Below are 8923 nucleotides of genomic sequence, written 5' to 3'. Positions count from 1 at the left end.
TTACAGTCTCAGAGATTATAAGTCCGAACCCCAGGTTTCCCCTCTCTAATTAACTTTTGGAAATGCCAAGTTCTGTCCATTGTACAGAAATTGGGTTCTCAGTGAGATATAGAAACCGGAATTTAGTATACAGTCCATTTCAGGGTTACTGCGGGTGGGGAGTTGCTGGAAAGGTACTTAGCTTACCGCCCTCCGCCTATAGGCCCATAGTCACAAAGCTCATAAGTTCGAACCTTGGGATTCATCTTGAAAATGCTCACTTCCGTCAAGTTTACTGGACCTGGATTCTCAATGCGATAATATATATATATATATATATATATATATATATATATATATATATATATATATATATATATATATATATATATATATATATATATATATTGTTACGGAACAGAGAGATAATGAAAACTTCAAGTGAGAATACTAAAAATCACTACTGTCCCGCAAAGTTCCAGGTTCAAAACAAAAGAGTTAGGTAAAATTACAAGTTAAAGTTTAATTCTCAAACTAACAACTAAACATTCAGAACTCATAAGGATAATGTAATGGCAAAAAACAGGTTAAATATATGGTTAACTGCAATAGCCTCTATTAACACGAAATCAGCAAGAGTAAATTTATCTAAGTCAGTCCTGATAAAATGAGAAAACCTGATAATTCTCAGTTAATGCAAGATATATTATTACAGATACAAAATATTATTAACAATGGCTGACATCAAAAACTCCACATGAATCACAAAAACCTCACCAGACCTACGAATTAACACCCTATGCTATACAGTACAAGAAAAAAATGTAATAACATTTATACTCAAATTACACAACTGCTAGATGGTTGGAGACTTCCTGAGCACTCACAAAAATAATAACAACTGTACAGGGGAGGACAGAGATGTGAAGAAAATGAGGAGTAGATCTAAGTGGTAATTAATGCAGAGACTGAGCTCATTATATAGGGGCCGGCAGAGCTTGATACAACTTGTAAGAAGGACGCCCAAATGAAGCCATAGGGGACAAAGAGTTGACAATCCTGCTCTGAACAACAGAAAGAACGACTTACTCTACTGTAAGGGGGAGAAGGGGGGAGTGAGGTAAAACACGCTAGCCTGGTCACTATGGAAGCCACGAGGCGAATCGTGATCAAACATGCAGCATACTGAACGTTAGAATTATACTAAGGATGATGAAATCATAGGCTATGTAACACCTCCCCACACACACACAAAAAAAAGAAATTTACAAAGGAAATTTCTTATTCCTCTAAAACAATCTGTCTAAAGTCTAGATAAGCAATCTGCAATAACATTTTCTTTCCCCTTGACATGTTGTATGTCTAATGAATACTCTTGAGGAAGTACAATCCATCTTCTCAATCTCTGATTTTTATCTTTAAACTTACTAAGAAATTTCAGTGGGTTATGATCGGTATAAATGACTATGGGGTCAAAACCAGAACACAAATAAAATGAAAAATGCTGTAAACCCAAAATCAAGGCCAAAAGCTCTTTCTCAATAGTTGAGTAGTTCTTTTGAGGTGGAGTGAACTTCTTACTGTAATAAGATACAGGGTGTTCAATACCCTGATCATCCTCTTGCAGCAAAACAGCCCCAGCTCCTGTATCACTTGCGTCAACAGCCATCTTAAAAGGCTTAGCAAAATTTGGAGTAGCGAGCACTGGCTGACTTAATAGGATAGCTTTAAGTTTGCTGAAAGAGGATTCACAGTTATCGGTCCAGACAAATTTAACTCCCTTTTTCAGTAGGTCTGTAAGTGGTGATACAAGAATTGAAAAGTTAAGAACAAATCTCCTGTAATAAACTACCATTCCCAAAAATCTTTGTAGCTCTTTCCTACTTTTAGGTCTGGGAAGATCACTTATAACCTGAGCCTTAGCTCCTGGTGGTGCAACATGTCCATCACCAATTACGTACCCAAGGTACTGAACTTTAGCTTGACCAAACTCACACTTTGATAAATTAGCTACAAGATTAGCCTGAACCAAACGCTCAAGAAATTTACTGACATGGCATAGGTGATCTTTCCAGTTGTCACTGAAGATTAATACATCATCAGTATAAACAACACACCCTGCCAAACCCTCTGTTACAACATTCATGAGCTTCTGAAATGTGGCTGGTGCATTCTTCATACCATATGGCATTACGGAACATGCAAAAGTCTTTCCTAGTGTTACAAAACATGAGATCTCCCTAGCACGTTCAGTCATAGGTACTTGCCAGTATCCCTTTAACAAATCAAACTTACTTATGTACCTAGCCTTTCCGATCTTGTCTATGCAATCTTCCACGCGAGGGAGAGGGTAAGTGTCTGTTTTGGTTATCTGATTAACACGTCTGTAGTCGATGCAAAGCCGCTGTGACCCACCTGGCTTAGGGACTAGAGTGACAGGAGAACTCCACTCGCTCTGACAGGGCTCAATCATCTTGTGGTCCAACAGGTAGCCAAGCTCCTTCTGGATAAGAGGAACTTTCACTAGGTTCACACGGTAAGGAGGCAGTTTAATTGGCTTTGCGTCTCCAACATCGACATCATGCATCAACACAGTGGTTCTTCCTGGAGTGGCACGGAATACTTGCAGGTACTCCTGCAGTAATGCCGAAAACTCCTGCCTTTCCTCGGGAGCTAGATGAGAAAGCTTAGTCTGGAGATCATTCATGATATCAGGATTCTTCCCCAAACTATCACTCAGGCTCATGCTGCATGGGAGAACTTCACTTGCAGACTCGGGTGGAACAGGTACAGTGCAGACTGGGTTATTTTCGTCCCGCCTGTGATATAACTTTAGCATGTTGATGTGACAAAGTTGCTTGTTCTTTCTACGATCTGGTGTGGCGACGACATAGTTAACATCACTGAGTTTCTTCTCCACGAAATAAGGACCACTAAACTTGGCTTGAAGAGGTTGCCCATGCACCGGTAGCAGATTCAGAACCTGATCTCCTGGCTGAAAGTGGTGTAACCTGGACTTCTTATCATACCAAGTCTTCATCTTCTCCTGAGCAGCTCCTAAATTCTCTCTCGCCAGCTGTAAAGCAGTGGACAGCCGTTCTTTGAACTTCATCACATACTCCAGCAGGTTGACGTCATCTTCCTCCGACAGCCAGCATTCCTTGCGTAGCTTAAGGGGTCCTCATACTTCATGGCCAAACAGTAGTTCAAAAGGTGAGAAGCCCAGTGATTCATTTGGAGATTCTCTTGCGGCAAATACAATGAATGGAAGACTTTTATCCCAGTCTTTCTGATGTTCCAAACAGTATTTCTTGAGCATCGATCTGAGTGTTTGATGATATCTCTCCAACGCTTCTTGGGTCTGGGGATGGTAAGCTGAAGACGTGATCTGGGTGATGCCCAACTCTTTCAGAGACTGCTTGAAAACATTTGACATGAAATTACTTCCCCGGTCTGACTGTACCTCCTTGGGCAGACCAAACTTTGTGAAGAACCCTAGTATTTCCTTAACCACGTTCTTTGCTGAGATATTTCTAAGTGGAATGGCTTCAGGATAACGAGTAGCCATATCAATGAGGGTCAACACATAAGAAAATCCTGAAGAAGTCTTAGGAAGAGGGCCCACAATATCCACCAACACACGGGTGAATGGCGCCTCAAAAGGAGGAATTGGAACTAGAGGTGCAACCTTTTCGGTCTGATTACACTTCCCCACAACTTGACAGGTGTGACAAGACTTACAATACCAGGAAACATCTGTGAAGATACCTGGCCAGTAGAAGTGTTTCAAAATGCGTTCCACAGTCTTCCTCACTCCAAGGTGTCCTGCCAAACTGGAATCATGAGCCACTCTAATGATATCCTGCCTACAAACACGAGGGATGACAACTTGATGTACAACCTCCCAGTCACAGTCGGCTGATGCTGTTGGGGGTCTCCACTTCCTCATAAGTACTCCTGACTTTATATAATAACAAGTAGAAGCACTAGCTGACTCTTCCTCACTGCAAGCAGAGTTAGCTAGACCTTTCAACTCAGGGTCAGCAACCTGCAACTCAACCAACTCTTGATGAGACAAATTATCAACACTACGGGGTACTGCCTTATCTGGTGAGTGGTCCAAATTAGCAAGAAAAGTGTCAGCTAGGATAACATCATCATCATCATTATCCTCGAAGTCACCAGTAACTTTAGACTTAGCCCTAGCGACAGCACATGCAGAGAACACATCAGGGACATCACAGTCCTGGGTCGCAGTCACTGGTTCACTAGACAACTGAGGAGCTGGACACACTTGACTTCCACCAATATCATTTCCAAGTTAGAAAGTTACACCTGACATTGGGAGTGTCTCAACCAACCCAACCATAACGGACCCATAAACAAAACCAGACTCTAAATTCACTCTGCACAGAGGGACAGAGAAATAATTATTCCCTACACCTTGTAAGATTACAGTTTCATCAGAGGCATTAACATTAGAGCCTAGAACACTGGTCAGCATAAGGGATTGGCAAGCACCTGTATCACGATATATTTTAACTGATTTCCTGTTATTACTGTCCAGAGGACTGACAAAACCATCAGACAGGAAATTAGCACATGAACTCTTGAGAGTGTCACTCACATTTCTGCTCAAAAGAGGAGCTTCATCATGAGAATTTAATTTACCCCTCAAAGCAGGTTCAGTTAACTTGGTTAAAGAATTCTGGGAACTCTCAAGGGTGGACACTAGACCAATTGACTGAATATTTAAAGACTCCTTTTTGTTCACATCACGATGTCTCCTGAAACATTTCTCCGTAGTATGACCAAGCTTACTACAATAAGTACATTTACTTTTCTGAAATCTAGAGGTGGAGCTGGTATTTACTTCCTGAGAAACATCATCTTTATTCTCTTTCCTGTTACCTGTACTCTGAGTAGAGGCAACGTACTTACTCTCAGCTTTCCTTTTTTCTTTAGAATATCTCTTGTGAGTGAGAACATATTCATCAGCTAAAACTGCAGCATCAGACAAATTATCTATTCTTTTCTCATCAAGATATAGGCTTACATCTTTATTAATACACCTTTTGAAGTCCTCCAGCAAAATCATCTGCTCAAATTTATCAAAATCAGAATTTACATTCTTAGAATTTAACCACTGCTCTAACAGATCTTCTTTGATTTTTGCATACTCAACATGGGATTGCTTATCTTGCTTATAAGTTGTCCTAAATTTTACTCTATAGGTTTAAGGAACAAGCTCATAGGCCTTAAGAATCAAGCTCTTAACTACATCATAATTATCAGATTGATCCTGAGGCAAAGATGCATAAGTTACTTGAGCTTTACCGGTGAGAACAGTTTGAAGGAGTACTGGCCAATACTTTTTGGGCCAATTAAAACCTGTAGCTACCCTCTCAAACAACTGAAAATACTTTGTTAAATCAGATTCATTAAAAGGAGGGACAAGTTTAACATTTTTAGCCACATCACAATCATCAGAGCTAGATGATCCAATTCCACCTTGTTTCATGCGATACTCATGGTCTGCCTGAATCCTAGCAAGTTCAACTTGTGCCTGAAACTCAGCCTTCTTAGCACGAGCCTGAAACTCAGCCTCCTTAGCATTTGCCTAAAACTCAGCCTTCTTAGCACGAGCCTCCTGCAGGGCTAGCTGTAACTTAGCTATTTCAATCTGCGTTTGCTCATCTGGAGGAGTTACATTAAACAAGCTTTCATTAATCATGTCAACAATTTGATCTTTAGAATGATGAGAGCGAACATCAATTCCCAATTGTTGAGCAACAAGCTTAAGTTCATTCTTTGTTCTGTTTTCTACATCACACACTGTTTGCACATTTGACAAAAAATCTTTGGCTTCATCAAGCGTAGTAATAGTAGACATCATGAATAAATTAGTCACAAAATATCAAGCAATATCCTTATGATAATATCCTGAATATCCTGATAAGAGGTCGCCAAATTTATGTTACGGAACAGAGAGAGATAATGAAAACTTCAAGTGAGAATACTAAAAATCACTACTGTCCCGCAAATTTCCAGGTTCAAAACAAAAGAGTTAGGTAAAATTACAAGTTAAAGTTTAATGCTCAAACTAACAACTAAACATTGAGGACTCATAAGGATAATGTAATGGCAAAAAACAGGTTAAATATATGGTTAACTGCAATAGCCTCTATTAACACGAAATCAGCAAGAGTAAATTTATCTAAGTCAGCCCTGATAAAATGAGAAAACCTGATAATGCTCAGTTAATGCAAGATATATTATTACAGATACAAAATATTATTAACAGTGGCTGACATCAAAAACTCCACATGAATCACAAAAACCTCTCCAGACCTACGAATTAACACCCTATGCTATACAGTACAAGAAAAAAATGTAATAACACTTATACTCAAATTACACAACTGCTAGATGGTTGGAGACTTCCTGATCACTCACAAAAATAATAACAACTGTACAGGGGAGGACAGAGATGTGAAGAAAATGAGGAGTAGATCTAAGTGGCAATTAATGCAGAGACTGAGCTCACTATATAGGGGCCGGCAGAGCTTGATACAACTTGTAAGAAGGACGCGCAAATGAAGCCATAGGGGACAAAGAGTTGACAATCCTGCTCTGAACAACAGAAAGAACGACTTACTCTACTATAAGGGGGAGAAGGGGGGAGTGAGGTAGAACACGCTAGCCTGGTCACTATGGAAGCCACGAGGCGAATCGTGATCAAACATGCAGCATACTGTACGTTAGAATTATACAAAGGATGATGAAATCATAGGCCATGTAACAATATATATATATATATATAGATATATATATATATATATATATATATATATATATATATATATATATATATATATATATTTATATATTTGTGTGTGTGTGTGTGTGTGTGTGTGTGTGTGTGTGTGTGTGTGTGTGTGTGTGTGTTGTTAAAGCGATGTGAATATCATAAAAGAGAAAGGTAATATGTAATGTGCAGAATGAATTGCGTATAGAAAGGTGATAAATGTCCCGTTCCACATGGAATACGATGCTTAGTCCGTTGACAACTGATTGCATATTATTACAAAGATCAGAGGACTTTAGCAGCAATAGGAGACCCCTTCCCCATCCCCCTACAAACAAGCACACACACACACACACACACACACACACACACACACACACATACACAACGATATACTGCCCATAACTCCTTACGTTTCCAGGCCTTTGCTTTAACCCGTTTTTTTGCTGTTTTTTTTTTTTCTTGTGCGGGAAAGAAGGATCGACCCTGACTCGTTCTGAAGGAGTTGACAGTTGGAGAGAGAGAGAGAGAGAGAGAGAGAGAGAGAGAGGTTCACGTAAGCAACACAGAAAACTGACGATAAATACGAGGTAGTCAAGATAGGCTAGATCGACGCGAGGGAGATTCGGCGGAGAAAGTTCCAGAAAAGCAAGGTTGGTATCGACGGACCCGGAAAGCAAGGCAAACCATCTACATAAGAATGCCGTTTTGTACGTGTGTGTATGCGCGTGCGTGTGTTTGTGTGTGCGTTGCGTTTGTGTGTGCTTGAGTTTGTGTGTGTGTGTGTGTGTGTGTGTGCAAGTTATGACAAAAGGTTGTTATCGGATTCCAGTGAAGTGCTGTGGATAGGTGGGCAATGGGTCATAGAAGGGTTGATTGGACTTTGATGTGGATCAGGATCCTAATGGAGGAATAAATCAGAATTTTTACTGGCGATGGCGCAGGTATGTTCGCACGAGATTTTGTAACAGGGCAGACTAAGACCGTAGAATTAAATGAAAAATGAGTCTGTAAAAGTAATTTTCTTGTAGGGAAAGAATTACAACGGAAAGTACAAAAAAATTTAACTGGCGTTGGCGGAGGCATGCTCTCTGAGTGCCATCTACTTTGTATATGTGTCCGAGTTTGTGTGCGTGTGTGCTCTTCTCTAGTTTGTATACATGTCAGAGGTTGTGTGTGTGCATGTGTGTGTGTACTTTTCTGTAGTTTTTATATATATCTAGGGCTGTGCGCCTGCGTGTGAGTGTGTGCACTTTTCTAGTGTGTGTGTGTGTGCGTGCGTGTGTGTGTGTGTGTGTGTGTGTGTGTGTGTGTGTGTGTGTGTGTGTGTGTGTTTTGTTAGTTTGTATGTGTGTGAGATTGTGTGCGTGTGTGCTCTTTGCTAGTTTGTATATATGTCAGAGGTTTTGTGCGTGCATGTGCGTGTGTACTTTTTTGTAGTTTATATATATATATCGAGGGCTGTGCTCCTGCGTGTGAGTGTGTACTTTTTTGTAGTTTTTATATATATCTAGGGCTGAGCTCCTGCGTGTGAGTGTGTGCACTTATCTAGTTTGCGTGTGTGTGTGTGTGTGTGTGTGTGTTTGCTCTTTGTTAGTTTGTATGTGTGTGAGATTGTGTGCGCGTGTGCTCTTGCATGTTGCCTCCCGCTGAGACACAGGGCTCAAGTAACGACATTGGAATTTCCCTGCAGTTTTTCCTTAATGGGGATAGAGTGGCTCCCTTATCTCCTTTACAACAGACCCGCGCCTAAGGTGGATTTGCCTTTATCTCCTCCGGGAAAGATGGATGACTTCTTTCCAGAGTTGAATAAAATCATCTGAAGGTGGCAGTAGTAGTAGTAGTAGTAGTAGTAGTAGTGGTGGTGGTGGTGGTGGTGGTGGTGGTGGTGGTGGTTTTGTTGGTGTTAGTGGTGGTGGTGGTGGCTCCGGGTTGATCTGAAACATGAACCCAGTGGACTGCAAGCTGAAGCTTCCCTCCTGTAGCACACCATCCTCCTTTCAGGGGATTGGGGGGTAATTGAGGGACGCTTGTATAACAGGGCAGTGAAAGCCACCTGGTTATAATCGGTGCCACCACATGAAGACGTCCCACTCCAGCACCAACTGAATTTTGGAAGAAAATATGAACTGCGTC

Source organism: Coenobita brevimanus, chromosome 1 (assembly GCF_032717465.1).
Source record: "Coenobita brevimanus isolate Jiangsu-jjx chromosome 1, ASM3271746v2, whole genome shotgun sequence".
Taxonomy (NCBI): Eukaryota; Metazoa; Arthropoda; class Malacostraca; order Decapoda; family Coenobitidae; genus Coenobita; species Coenobita brevimanus.
This window is presented reverse-complemented; position numbering follows the sequence as displayed.